This window comes from Amblyraja radiata, chromosome 13, assembly GCF_010909765.2.
Source record: "Amblyraja radiata isolate CabotCenter1 chromosome 13, sAmbRad1.1.pri, whole genome shotgun sequence".
Lineage (NCBI taxonomy): Eukaryota > Metazoa > Chordata > Chondrichthyes > Rajiformes > Rajidae > Amblyraja > Amblyraja radiata.
This window is the reverse complement of record NC_045968.1, coordinates 20,987,421-21,003,286: the sequence shown is the minus strand read 5'-3', so window position 1 is coordinate 21,003,286 and position 15,866 is coordinate 20,987,421.

Genomic DNA, 15,866 nt, shown 5'->3' with positions numbered 1-15,866 from the left:
CGATTCTGAGTACGGGTGCTGTCTGTACAGATTTTGTACATTCTCCCTGTGATCACATGGGTTTTCCCCGGGTGCTCCCCTTCTCTGCCATACTCCAAAGACGTATAGGTTTGTAGGTTAATTGGCATTGGTAAATGTTGTAAATTGTTCCTAGTGTGTAGGGTACGGGGATCTCTGGTCGGTGCGGACCGGATGGGCCAAAGGGCCTTTTACCGCGCTGCATCTCTAAACTAAACTAAACACAAAAGAAAAACAAAAAAAGATATGTGCAGTGGTTTATCTACAATTTTTTCCTCATTCAATGTTTAAAAAACAGGATATATGATCATTATCACAATGATTTTTGTTGAGCTTGCTGTCTATAAATTAGATGTGTTTTCAACATTATAATAAATGCAACATTAATGCCCGGCTGTCTACAAAATAATGATCTACAAAGTTATAAAAGGTACTATATCAATACAAATCTTTCATGTTACAGAAGAAAATTAGATGATTTTGAATGACAGTGAAGGAGCCAGTGTGAGCAGAGGACATTATTAATCTTTTTAGTCAATTGAATCATTCCTTTACCATTTATTTTCCCTAGTCTTATTTTTTCCTTTTTCTTGTAATATTCATATAGGGAAATTCTTCGAGATAGGATTTAATTCCATTTGGAAGAGAATTGACTACTTAGGGATAGCCAGCATAGCTTTGTATGCGGCATGTTGTGTCTTGCTAATGTGATTGAGCTTTTTGAGGAGGTGATGATGAAGATTGATGCAGGTAGGACGGTGGATGTTGTATATATGAATTTTAGTAAGGCTTTTGATAAGGTCCCTCATGGTAGGCGGGTGCATAGTACACTCCCTTGAGGAACTTCTGTGGTGATATCCTGCAGCTGGGTAAATTGCCCTCCAACAACCATAACCACTTACTTTAGTGCTAGATGCAATTCTAAACATGAAAGTGCCTTTGCCTTGCTGTCCATTAACATCAATGTAGAAGACCTGCTTGATGCTGCACTTGGTCACATACTGCCTCATTGACAAGCACCAACATTCTCATTCTCACTTCTTTAAGCCTCCTCTTTGAGCAGCCCTCAGAGAACAGGAAGGAGAAAGAGAGCTAAGTAACATGGTGTCAAGATAACAACCTCTCCCTCATTGTCTGCAAGATGACGGAGCTAGTTATGGACTTCAAGAAACCAGGCGGTGCACATTCCAAACCGGCATTGTTGTTTAGCAGGTACCAAGTTCAAGTGCCAGGGATGGGGTTGCTATGGGGAAATGCACCTAGTGATTTCAACATGAGCAACATGTCCTTGTTCTGAATTATGTTACCCAAGTTCAGCTACAGTAACAAATGCAAGTACTTGTACTCTGCTTGGTGGCCGACAAGTAATTTGTTCACAGTAACTGTGAAGAAATTAAAATGTTGTGTTGGTACAGGATGAGTTATACAATGGAGTAATCAAAACCCCAGGGAATGAAAACGACAGGGAATGGGTGTGAAAATGAAGGCCAGGGTCAAGATGGGGTAAATGGGGAAATTGACTTAGTCTGAGAATCAGATTAAAGGTGTCAAATCTCCCTGGCCTGCTCCTAGCAACACAAAAATGTAAATAACAGCTATTCTATTCAAGCGACCCCAGTACATGTATCGAGGATGAGCAGTCAGATTTAGTAGCGATGATTGGAAATGGAATTGGATCCAAAGAGTAGTAAGATAAAACAATTGTGAGTTTGAGATGTGATGGAAAGAGGGCCTGAAGGAAAGAACATGATTATGTTGCTTTTATACCTTTAGGGGATAGAGGAACTAATAATGGTGGTGAGGAATGCGCAGATTTTTTTTTTGTTAATTATTTTCTTGAATTGTCTTTTAATTTTTGCCTAACGTCATCTCTTTTTCTTCACTGTTGTATCTGTTGAGTCTGATTTCTGCCATATGTAACCTCCTCCTAACATTTTGAGTTGGACACCTGGCAGTGTTCATTCCCATAACTGATCTGACTTTGCACTGAAGTGATATGATTATGTAAATGGTTCACAAGTTTTCATTTAGTCATGTAATGCAAGCGCAGAGCAACACCATAACCACTAAAGACAGTGTTCCAAACGCATATGACTTGATGCCTTGCCGTGTTTTGAACAATAGTAATGGCAATCAGAATTTATTTTGTCTTATGCTGTGGGAACTATTCTAACGAACATCGTGTTTTGTTATAATGAGGCCTGAAGCCATTGCTTCTCAGTGCCACTGTTCATCTGTTTGCACATTACTGCCTGGCAGAGGCTGCTTTGAGAAACTGACAGACTGATGAAAGAAGTAGCTGCACATTTTACCTCAATTTAGTTTAACTGAAGTGTGGCTGTCTCTGAATTGTTATTGCGCTACTCCTTCTGGTGCTAGGATTTCACTTTATTCAGGATCATATAGACAAAATGACATTTGGGCTCCTGTCCTAAATTTATTATTATCATATTCTACATCTATGATATAGAATTTGCCCAATGTTTATCATTTATTCTGGGGAAGGAGAGCAATTCTAAATAATGCATACTTCCCAAAGCAGTAATTTCAGGTGTAACAATATGTTTTTTTTCTATAATTATTATTGCATTGTATATTTATGATATGCAAACAAAAGCATCCATTTGCCTGGAAAGTCAATTGTGTAGCACACGTGTTTTAAATATTAAAGAATTGAATTGTGGTGTAAAATCGATTATGATCCTGAATAGGATGCCTCACACCTCATGAAGCTCCTGAATGCACAGGTTATGTGCTTGTCACACCATGCCTGAAGCACTCGGAGGATGTCGAGGTGATATAAATCCTCACACAATGCAGAATTGATGCCTCCTCTATGAAGCTGCTTCCCATAAATGCAACATGGTCACTTGAAGAAAACGGGTTAGAACAGCAGAAACCAGCTCTGCAAGGGATTTTTTTTCAGCAGTCATCTGTTATTTTATGGGGAGAGAATTTGACCAGAGTTTGTTGGAGCCAGATGCATTAAATGTTGGTGCTTCAATATCCTGGAACATTTGAGATAATTTGGAGTTAAGCCTGTTGTCCTGTGACAGCACTGGGTTGGAGTTGCAGACTGGGTTAGCGATGTTGTCGATGTCCTCCACTGCTGCACGTCTGAAGAGCTATTGTAATCTATACTGTTGAAGTACCTGTGAAATCCTTTGGGATGTTTTTTTCTTTTAGTTCGATCATTGTATGAGGCCTTTTGAGATGAGACCTCCTTGCTAAGTCCTCCAGCAAGAAACCTGACATATGTCAGCCTCTGCACCGGAAAGATTAAATTCCATTTACTTTACTGTATTGGACATCTTCTTTCAAGGGATGTTTTATTACATAGAAACATAGAAAATAGGTGCAGATGGAGGCCATTCAGCCTTTCGAGCCAGCACCGCCATTCAATATGAACATGGCTGGTCATCCAAAATCAGTACCCCGTTACAACTTTTTCCTCATATCCCTTGATTCCCTTGGCCCTAAGAGCTAAATCTAACTCTCTCTTGAAAACTTACCATGATCATTTGAATTTGAAGAGCCTTAATTACATTTTTTTTCAAGAGCTTCTTCTTGTAATGACAACTGGAGAGAGTGTAGAGACTCTACTGCACTGCATATGAGTGATTTGAATTTTGAAACGATACGGCATTTCTGTACCGTGGGTATAAACAAATATATACCCAATATAAAGTGTAGCATTTAGGTAATTATTTTAATTATATTTTAATTTAGCTTAAATTGTTTCCAGTTCTAATGCTGGGTAATAATTGAAAGAGAAAATTCATAGTTGAATGATTTTTAATAAAATAAATTAAGAATGAGCTGTAATCTGCATAAAACATAAATATGCATAGTTCTCTGCATCAAATAAAAAGTGGCAGATTGTGATATCAAACTGACAGAAAGCTGTCATCTGTTGCAAATTTACAGTTTTTAATATACTTTAAAAATGATTCCTTTGTTTAGCTTGGAAAATAAATAGATGGACCAGGCTCATTCTCAATCAAAATTCCAGTTGGCCTGCCTTTTGTAAATGGAGGAAGGGAGATAATGCTATTGCATATTATACCACATTATCGAGCTCTGATTAGATCAATTCAGTTGAACAATGAAACAATCAGCAACAGTGGAGAGCTGATTATATTGGCAGCAGAAAGGCTTGCAATGACAGTACATTCCAGCCTTTCAAAACCAGCACTGGTGAGAATAACATTTAAAAATAGGATTTCCCCAAATCCTGGCAGTTATTGTATTTCGCTCTGACAATCGAAGGCTTTGAGGAGATTTGCCAGCAAGAAAACTAGTTTCTCCATTCCCTCAAAATCAATGGCAATGGATTGCAATGTCCCAGTTTTTTTTTTTAATACATGCTACAGACAAAGCACAGCAAGTTATGGGTAATATATACACACACACACTCACTCACTCACTCACTCACTCACTCACTCACTCACTCACTCACTCACTCACTCACTCACACACACACAATATATATATTTAATATAAACATTTAAATTAAATGCACCAAACTGATACCATTTGGGGATTTTTGTATACAAAAATCCCCAAATGGTATCAGTTTGGTGCATTTAATTTAAATGTTTTCTAATCGATTTCTGTAATATGATATTATTGAAAATGAGAATACAAGATGTCAATATAAGTCAATAATAATCAACTCCTTGCATTCCATGCAAACTATTACTTTGATTAACTGCTTTCTAATAATTTAAGGTTTAACTCCAACAATTTACAGGTCTTGATTGCATCAATGAATGGTCCAGTGAGCAATATGCAACATGTCAGCTTTTATATCCAGGCTGATATGCAGTAAGTAACATTTGTGCCACCCAAGTGCCAGGCAATGGTGAAATAGTGCAGAGATTACCAAGCTATCATCCCCTAACTTGCAGTGGTGTTACCATCACTGGAACTCCCACAATAACCTGGGGGTTACCACTGACCAGAAACGGAACTGGAGTACCCATGCACACAATGTGGCTATGAGAGCGGGCCAGAAGCCAGGAAGCTATTCATTATACCTTCGGTACACGTGACAGTACACTAAACTGAAACCGAATCCTGTGGTGAGCAAAGCGCCTCTTAACTACACAAACCCTGTTGACTCCACACTTAGTTTAGAGATAAAGCACGGAAACAGGTCCTTTGGCCCACCGAGTCTGCACCGACGAGCGATCCCCGCACATTAACGCTATCCCACACACACTAGGGACAGTTTATACTCATACCAAGCGAATTAACCTACAAACCTGTACATCTTTGGAGTGTGGGTGGAAACTGAAGATCTCAGAGAAAACCCACGTGGTCACGAAGAGAACATACAAATTCTGTACAGAGAGCACGTGCGGTCAGGATCGAACCCAGGTCTCCTGCGCTGCAAGCGCTGTAAGGCAGCAACTCTCCACTGTGTCACCGTGGCCGCCACTTGCCTGGATAAGTGCAGCTTCAACAACACTCGAGAACATCAACACCCTATAAGACAAGGCATCCTACCTGGTAGACACCCCCTCCACATCCAATCACTCACTCCACCACAGTGGCAGCAGTTTTTCGTTTAGTTTAGAGATACAGCGTGGAAACGGGTCCTTCGGCCCACCGAGTCCATGCCGACCAGCGATCCCTGCACACCGGCCCTATCCTACACACTAGGGATAATTTACAATTCTACAACAACTCTACCACTGCGCCACCATGCCGCCAAGACTTATTAGACAACACCTTCCAAACCCATGACCTTTACCTCTAGAAGATCAGGCAGTGAAACTATGGGAACACCGCCATCTAAACGTTGCTCCAAGCCACACACCTTTATGATGTGGGAATATATCACCATTTCTTCATAATTGCTGGTCAAAACACTGGGAATCCCTCTCTAACTGCATTGTGGGTATACCTACACCTCAAGGACCACTGTGGCTCATGAAGGCAGCTCCCCATCCACAAAGGGCAATTGGCAATTAAATGCTGGATCAGCCATTCATTCAAGCCCACATCCCTTGAATGAATAAAAAGCATGCAGTTTTCAGGAAAGTTTCTCTACTCTTTCTCTACTGTAAATGTTATGCATTAATAACATATTTGCAATCGAGCATTACAGTGGAGGTGCTAATATTGGTTATGCTTCAGAATTGCAAACTTTGACTGTAAATGATTAATGATCCACTGGTTCACTAATCTATAGCCTACTAATAACAGTCATTCAATCCTTGAAGATGGTCTGAAGGAGGGTCCTGACCCATTCTCCAGAGATGCCGCCTAACCCACTGAGTTACTCCAGCAATTTTGTGCAAACCAACATCTGCATTTCCTTGTTTCTACATTTAATCCACGTGCTGAGACTACCTCAGGTTAGAATCTCGGTTTCAGATGTTGTTTCTGGAACGTTCTGATCCTTGACTTGACTACGTTCCCACTGAGTTAGGGCTTATCACCTTGCTTTATAATGATGGTGGTGAATGGGTTAAGCAGGCTCATGAGGTTGCAGAGTATAGCGATGTATAATCCTCTTGGTATTATCATGGATGCCCAGTTTTGAATTGAAAGATCTGTGTTTAATCTATTGAATTTTGCATGGTGGTTTATACAAAATAAACTTTGAATTCTTGCTGGCTGGTTTCCCAAATGAAGAATAGCCTCTAGTGGGAGCTAGTCCTGTGCAGGAGAAAATTGTGGCAGGGAGTAAACAATTATTTTAATAATATCATTTTAAGGAACATTTACAGGTATGATGGATACAAGCCATAAATGCTAACTGCGTGTTCCACCGTTTTGCGTATGGATTTCCCATCCTGATGCTTAGTCACAGTTATGCTCATTGCCTTGGTCCCATCTGCTTCCAGGAACAAATTTCCTGTGTAAAATTGTAATGTAGTTTTGATACTTTAACACAATAACCCTGATAATACAGCTCTGCATGGATTTGATTGAAAAAATGCAACACATACAGTTTGTGCCACTCGTCACGACAGATAGTTGCAACACGTGCAGCTGTGGCTGTTGGCTTGAGACACGTTGAGCTGTTCTTGATCAAAACTGAGAGAAAATGCATTGGATTTATTGAAACTATGCCAGTTTGGAGCTCCACATCAGTTGCCCATGGTGTTTTTGCTACATACTTTAAGATGGAATAATAATCCAGACCATTGTGATACATTGTGCACATGCTCAGCCAATTCTTCATTTGCTTGGCACAGTCCCTGTTTCAATACTCGCTGCCGAGAGAAACAAAATCCTCCATTCTGATACATATCCCCAGATGAATCAGTCAAGGTAACACATGAAATGGCTTAGTGAGCATCAAGTGCATGTGGCAGCGTCTATACCATCTGCTTCTATTCCTTCATGCTCGATGTCTCCCTCCTGCTCTCTATCCACATTATTTAGGGTGTTACACACCCAGACCGGCGCTTGAGGGGGTCAGTGTTCCTGCTTTCAAGTGCTGGCATGCGGGCTTGACATGGTTAATGTTCCTCTGGCCTATCTGGAGAAATAGCGGAGGAACAGAACTCTCAAAGGTTTCCTTGTGAGCAGTTTGCAGCCTTAGTTTTCAATAATGGCAGTAACATGGCACTGGTTCAGCCTACATTTCTTTGCGAAAAAAAAATCAGTAGGGGATTTTTTTTCTAGGAACTCTTTGAGCTTTTCTCCATAGATGTGGATTTCAGCCTAAACATGTTTTGAGTGGCTGGAGCCAGAAATAACAATACGCATCTTCCCACTGCTCAGCTGTGTTCAGGAATAAGCTCAATCATTTGAAGAACCTAATCGGCCAAACTGAAATCTATTTAGATTTGCATAAGTTTTCTCGGCTCACTAGATTTTGGGCTTTGGTGGAAACATTGGTTCATTTCCCATTTGATATGCCTGGTGCAAGAGCAAGTAAAAATATAATGAAAATACACTGCAGTGCTTTGAGAATTCAGCTGCTGACTGACTGCCATTAGTCGGGTTTCTCTCATTTCATAAACACATATAAACACTTTATTTCTAATACATCAGTGTGAATTTTTCACAACACCTCTACCTGATGACTGAGTCTTATTGTGAACTGTTTTACTGTTTACGGGGGACTCTTTTAATTGCCAGAGAGTATGTAATGTATGGTATGTAAAAAAACCCCAAAGGTTGAAATGGTTAATGCTAATGATCACCAGATGCTCAAGTTAGTCACCAGAGAATAACTCAGTTGATAGTTAAACCAAATATTTCTCTTTGAGATTCAAAGATTTGTACAGATTCTTTTTATTCAAAATCAAAAACAACTGAGCAAAAGAACATTATCAGAATTTTTATTTCTTATCTGGCAATCGTTACTTTGGTGGTTTCAGCTGTTACATTGTTTCCAAGCGAAATTTTATTGTTGCAGTCTTGTGGGATTTTGCATTTAATTATATAATTTATGAAAGTTCAGCACTTAATTAAATGCGGGGTGTGAATAATTACTGCACACTCAATTGGTCTCAATACTGAACTGCACCTGCTGAACATTCTTTTGCTGTTGCAATATTATTTGTTGTTCAAGAATTTTACTTTGCAACATATTAAATAATTACTCTCCTTGCTGATCTCCTTCATCTGTTCATGGGTTGAGTCTGTTCGGGGCCTGAGTCACATGTAATGGCTGAGACGACATCAACAATCCCACGCAGTTAAAACCAGGTTATGGAAATGTTGATTCGCTATTGAGAGTTCAATTTAGTTTAGAGATACAGTTTGGAAACAGGCCCTTTGACTCACCGAGTCCACACTGACCAGCGATCCCCGCACACTAACACTTCCTACACACACACTAGGAACAATTTACAAGCCAATTAGCCTACAAAACTGCATGTTTTTGGAGTGTGGGAGCAAACCGGTGATCCCGGAGAAAACCCATGCAGCTCACAGGGTGAATGTACAAACTCCGTACAGGCAGCACCGTAGTCAGGATCGAAACCGGATCTCTGGTGCTGTAAAGGGGCTGTCCCACTGCGGTGACCTAATCTGCGAGTTTAGAAGAGTTTTCCCTCGACTCAAACTCGCAACATGGTCGCCACATGGTCCTAGGAGGTCCTATGAGGTCACTGGAACTCGCCTTCATGCTCGAGGGAAGTTCCCACATACTCGCTGCCTCAGTTTGGTCGAGGATAATTTTTCAGCATGTTGAAACATTTTCCACAAGTAAAAACTGGTCGGCATGGTTCTTTTGAACTCATAGTGCAGTGGATTGGGGTCGCTATGTAGTTATAGGCAGTTGAGGGCAGCCGTAGGCAGCGATAAGATCAGCAAATTGTGAGATAAATTCCTTATGCATTTTTGGTGGGCGATACACAAGAACAATTAAAAATGGACAGATTAGACCAACTATGATTAGTTGATGTTAAAAACTGGAGGAATGATCAGCGTTCAGAAGGCAGCAGTTGAAATGCTTCTTTGCTCAGTTTATTCAGTGCTGGCTCTTCTATGGCATCTACAGTTTAGAGATACAGCATGGAAACAGGCCCTTCAGCCCATTGAGACCAAGCTGACCATCGATCACTTGTCCACTCTGGCTTTACATTATCCACTTTCTCAACCGCTCCACGGGATCAAGGAAAGAGCGTTCACGTCGCGGCGCTGTTTACACCAATCTTTTCACCACCACGTACAAGAAGCGACAAAACAGACACCATTGTATGCAGATGCTGAGAAGTGTGTTCAGCTCCGGCTGAACAACTTCTAATCTTGTGTGTGGACTCGGTAAGAAGAACCCACGCCATACACACGGGGGGAAATTTACAAAGGCTAATTAAACTACAACCCCACACATCTTTTGGATGTGGGAGGAAACCACAGCATCCAGAGGAAAACCATGCGATCACATGGAGAACGGGCAAATTTTACACAGACAACACCTGAGGTCAGGATCAATCCTGCGTCTCTGGTGCTGTGAGGCAGCAGCTCTACCAGCTGTGCCTCCATGTGCAGCTTAATATTACAATACTAAACAACGATCTGACCAGAATGATTCAGGTAGCTACTGTATTGTGCTTTCCATTGTTCACACCAGTCATCAACTGGGCAGGCAGAATGTGATTGCCAGTGTAATGCTGAGTTTGGGGCAGGTTTGCGCTTTGGATTTAAGACTGCATAAAACTTGCCAAGGTTAGGTATTGTTCTTTTTCATTTTGTTTTGTTAATAGATAGCAGGCAGCTTTAATACTTATCCAGCTGGGATGGACAACACAGGTGCGCAGCGGTAGAGTTGCTGCCTAACAGCGCCAGAGACCTGGGTTTGATCCTGACTACCGGTGCTATCTGTATGGAGTTTGCACGTGCTGCCCGTGACTGCGTGAGTTTTCTCTGGGAGCTCCGGTTTTCTCCCACACTCTCCCACACGTTCAGGTTTGCAGATTAATTGGCTTCAGTTGGAATTGTAAATTATCTCTGATGTGTAGAATAGTGCTGGTGTATGGGGATCGCTGGTCGGCGCGGACTCGGTGGGCTAAAGGGCCTGTATCGCTAAACAAAAAACCCCCCTGAAATATCAATCTAAAATATCATAGAGATAAAGGAATAGTGCACTGAATTGTCTGCAGTGTAATATTTGTTTTACCCTGTGAAGTTTATTTTCCTGCATCTTGCAAACTAATTTTCTGGACTGCATTCAATGCCATCTGGATGCAATTGTGTTGCGAATCCTTAGATATAGCTCTGGAGGATGTTCAATGAGAAGCAAGCCAAGCTTATAAAAACTGATGAAAATGAAGTAGACAAATCAAGGAAGTTGAAGTGCCTTGGAGGGCTTTTGCCAAAGACATCCACATGTTGAAAACTAATCCTCCTTTGTTACGGCAAATGTTTTGAATCTACTTTATAAAATAAAACTTTTATCATCAGCATCTGCGTGGTTAAATGGCTGTGGAAATAATGGGAATAATTACGAAAATATTAAAAGACAATATCCATTGCATCATGCTTACTCCACAGATAATGAGTTAGTTCCCCGGTGAGTTGCGGTTCCTTATACCATTGCACTCTGATATGCTTCACCAACCTCAACTGTGTTTCTATAACTAACCTTCTTCATTAGCTGCTTTCTTGCACCTCTCTTTTATTAAATGCCATTTATCTCATTCATTTTCTCTGATAGATTTTCTGGATGAATATTAATCTACTTTCATTTTAGGCTGTAGAAATAAATGTGCCTGAGCAATTAATTACCCAAGATAATGGATATATAGCACAAGATCATTACCTTGATTAGAAAAGCCATTTGCCATGTCTGATTAACACTGTGCTGCATCAGAATGTTCAAAGATTCTGTTACATTTTGGTAAACAACATCTCCCCCCCCCCCCCCACCCAAAAAAAATGTAAGTCTGCAGTCGGTTAAATTTTTTTGTGGGTATAAAAATACTTGAAAATAAACCACCTACTTTTAGCTAACGATTTCACTCAGTGAGCAGCTTGAATTTCTATCATGCCTTTCATGACCTCAGGGCAAAATAAAATGTTTTTCATCCAATTAAGTATTTTGGAACTGTCATTGCTGTTGTAAAGAAGGGAAACATGACAGCTAATTTGAACATAACATGGTCCCACAAGCACATGAAAATAAACAACAAAGTGATCTGTTTTGGTGGTGACGATTGACGGCCAATATTGACATGGATTTCCAGTCTGGTTTGCTTCAAATAAAGCTATGGAATCTTTTACATGTAAATGATAGAGAGTTAGCTCCTTTGAAATGTGTCATCCCTAATGGCAGCAGGCTCCATGAGAGCTACAAAATGTCTCATTGGGAAGCAGCCTCGATATGTTATTCGTGTTTACACAGCAGAACTTGAATCAAATGATACAAAAGCAAGAGTGTCAAGCCTGTGCCAAGATTAATATCTAGCTTTAGCTTTAACAAGGCAGCACTCTGGTGCAGCGGTGGAGTTGCTTCTCTACTGTGCCAGAGACTTGGGATCAACCCTGACAGGTGCTGTCTGTGTGGAGTTTGTACATTTTCCCTGTGGATTTTCTCCGGGTGCTCTGGTTTCCTCCCAAAGACATGCAGGTTTATAGGTTAATTGGCTTCTACGAATTGGAAATGGTTCCTAGTGTGTAGTGTACAGGGTGGTCACTGGTCGGCACCAACCCAGTGGGCCGAAGGGCCTGTTTCCATGCTGTATCTCTAAAGTCTAATTATCAAAACAAAACAAAATTAAACTAATTCAATTCCTGTAACCTTTGATTTCTACCACTGTGAGCCAAACAGATCCAAAAATATCCAATACATTTAATGCTATCATTCTGCACTCAGGTATGTCTGATGACCTGCCTTAATTAGAAAATTTCCATAAAATCAGTCATGCAAAAGTAACTGTGCCTTTCAAAGTAACATAGCAGTGGCATTCTAATCCAAACGGACATTTAAGGCTTCTGTGCACTGAAGCCCAATTATTTTGACTTGAAGTGAGGATGCAGCCTCTCCCATTGCTAAATTCGGATCCCGTTACTGTTTGGTTTCCCACCAAGCCGTAATGAATGCTTATTTATTGCTACATAAGTATGTCGGTCAGATCCAGCATCACCATCTTGCTGACTGAGAGTGATTGAGGGGGACTTTCAAGGACAATCTCCTCAGGGCAGGTTCTAATCTTTCATTGTCACTGAGAATAACGAGCAATCTTTTTGTTTGATGACCAATAAATGCAAGTTGCTAGTCATGTGCCAAACTGAACAATGCACAAGTGACTAGAAATCATTGTATCCAATATTTTTTACCCAATAATTGGTGTCTGTAAATCATTTGATAGCCATGTTCAGCTGTATGTTAAAGTAAGCTTATCTGAAGTCTGCTTAACAGTTCCATTCCCCATATATGTGAACAAAAGTCTCCATCCTGTTCCATTAAAATTGATTTCTACAAACATCCTGGCCACAAAACATGGCTTCACAGAGACATACAGTATAGAAAGAGGCGCTTGGCTCACCATGTCTGTACCGCCATCCAGTATATGTCCATGCTCATTTGTTTTACCACCACTTGGTCAGTAGTTTACTACGCCATCATGATTCAAATACTCATCCTGATGTTTTGTAAATTTTGTGAGAGTCTCTGCCTCCACCAACCCCTTATTCAGTGCGTTTCAGATGCCAATCACCCTTTGGAAAGCACATGAAATTGCAGATACTGGTTTACAAAAAATGAAGACATAAACTGCCAGAGTAACTAAGCGTGTCAGGCAGCATCTCGGGAAAATAGGTTCTCTGGAGTGACTCATCTGAACCACTGAATTGCTTCCAAAATTAGGGACTTGGCATGTCCATTGGTCGAGCAAATAAAGATTAAGCTTCGCCCACTGAAACTGAAGTAGCAAGGAGACTTCAATAATTGCAGAACTGTTGAAAATGACAGATGAAAAGATGGTCAAGCCATTTTGAAAACAGCAAGAGAATTTTAAGATAGACACAAAGTGCTGGAGTAACTCAACGGGTCAGGCAGCTTCTCTGGGGAAAAAGGATAGATGGCCCTTCATAAGACTACTTAGCTAGCTGTGATCAAGACTGTTTAATTATGGTCCAGTGTTGAATGAATGACGGATACTCTATTGTCACATGTGACAAATCACAGTGATATTCTTTATTTTGCATACCCAAAGTATACGATGAGTCACCACGTAAAGAGAGCTGACAAAGTTACAAATTATTCAATTTTGTACAAACCATTTGTTGAGCATCGAGTACAGGTATCAGAGTAAAGAAACATATAACATTCTTAAAGGATTGGACAAGCTAGATGCAGGAAAAATGTTCCCGAAGTTGGGGGAAGTCCAGAACCAGGAATCACAGTTTAAGGATAAGGGGTAGGCCATTTAGGACTGAGATGAGGAAAAAAATGTCACTCAGAGAGTTGTGAATCTGTAGAATTCTCTGCCACAGAAGGCAGTGGAGGCCAATTCATTGGATGTTTTCAAGAGAGAGTTGGATTTAGGTCTCAGGGCTAAAGGAATCAAGGGATATGGGGAAAAAACAGGAACGAGGTATTGATTTTAGATGATCAGCCATGATCATATTGAATGGCGGTGTTGGCTCGAAGGGCTGAATGTACTGCACCTGCACCTATTTTTCTATGTTTCTATGTTTCCAGCAGGATAAATGTTAATCAGAACATGTTTCTTGTTGGGACATTGGGGATCCAGAGTTGTGGATAACACCTAGTCTATGCAGAGTTAAAACTGAGTGTGTGACCAAAGTGCATTGGCATAGTCAGGTCAATAGCTAGTGTTAACAACATTTGAATCTGGTTTTCAATAGCAGATGACCTTGGGTGAGGGACTGTTAGGTAATGTTACAGATTTGGAAATTTGTAAAGCTCAGTGCTAGAGTAATTCAACGAGTCAGGCAGCATCTCTGGAGGGAATGGACCAGCGACATTTCGGGTTGAGACCCTTCTTAAGACGGTGCAGCTAGCTGACAGATTTCTATGTGCAGATATTTGGAAATGTGTTGCCTTGGTAATGGTGTGCGGTTGGGAGCTCAACTCAGGGACGAACATGACACCGTTTTAAAGCAGTCTCACACAGCCCAAAATAATTTCTGGGAAGATAGATTGGATTGTGGCTAGGGAATTAGTTGTGTGGACTGAAGACTATAGCTTTCATTATTCCAATATTTAGTTGCAGATAACATCTGTCATGGAGTGTCAGATGCCAGAGCAATAGTTTGACAGTTTAGAATTGGTAGCAAAATAGAGCTGGATGTCTTCAGCTTCTGTGCAGATCATGAGATGTTTTTGGATGATGTTATTGAGGTGCAGCTGGTGGATAAGAAATAAGATTTGATGGTCCTGTGATAATCGTGCAGGAGTAAAGCCCTGCTGTAAATACAGTACATTCTCCCACCTGTGGTAGTGCTATGAGAAGCAATTTTGTACCTCAAGATCCTCAGTTGGAGCTCTTGTGATCCAAAGATTCCTCCCTTAGTTCAGTGTCTGGCTGTGTAACTATAAATGACAAATCAAGCATTAATGAAAAATGAGGGCAGAATACAATCACCAAGTGTAACTCCGCACTAGGCTGTCTAGCATCATCTGTAAACTGCAGTGCTTCTTGCCTGTGTCAGTACTTTGCTAAATGGGTTATGCAGCACCTTATCTTTGGTGGATTGTTTGTGCATAAATGAGCTGTTCAGACCATCTGTGCTCTCTGCAGAGATGCCATCAATTCTTCTTCTGATGGAACAATTTGAGCACCTGTCATCTGTTTTTGAAACATTTCCTTCATAACATTGCCAAAATTGCTTCCTTTCTGAGCCATCGTGCTAGGGCCCAGAACACTGGGGAATTTGAACAAAACATACAGACCATGGGGAATGTTGATCAGCGGGGGATATACAGCATGGACCGATACTCAACATTGGTGTTGAATCTTGGGAACGTGCGGGGATGAACTCTGAACGCACGGCATCTCTGATCTCTGGGCAAAGTTGAGCACCAGAACTCAATTGTTATCCATTTCAATGCCGACACTTCAGAACGTACAAAATGAACGGAAGAAAACAAGTTTGTTATTAAGGCTCTTTTGCAGACAGAGCCATTGCTCATATTAAATAAAACATATCTCTAAGTCTTCTGTTGGGAATGCACACAATATTTGAATTGTCTTTGTTGTTACCAAGAGACTGATGATATTTGAACTGCAAATGTTCAAACATCATTTAAAATTAGTTTTATTTTGTGCTAAGCGTATCATATTGTGCTCAATTAAACATAAAAGCAGAGGCTGCAAAAGGCAGGGGGAGACAACAGAACAGGAGAAACCTTTGAGAGCAGAGACAAGGAAAAAAACAGGGTATGAGAATTTCTAGCTACTATGATGGAG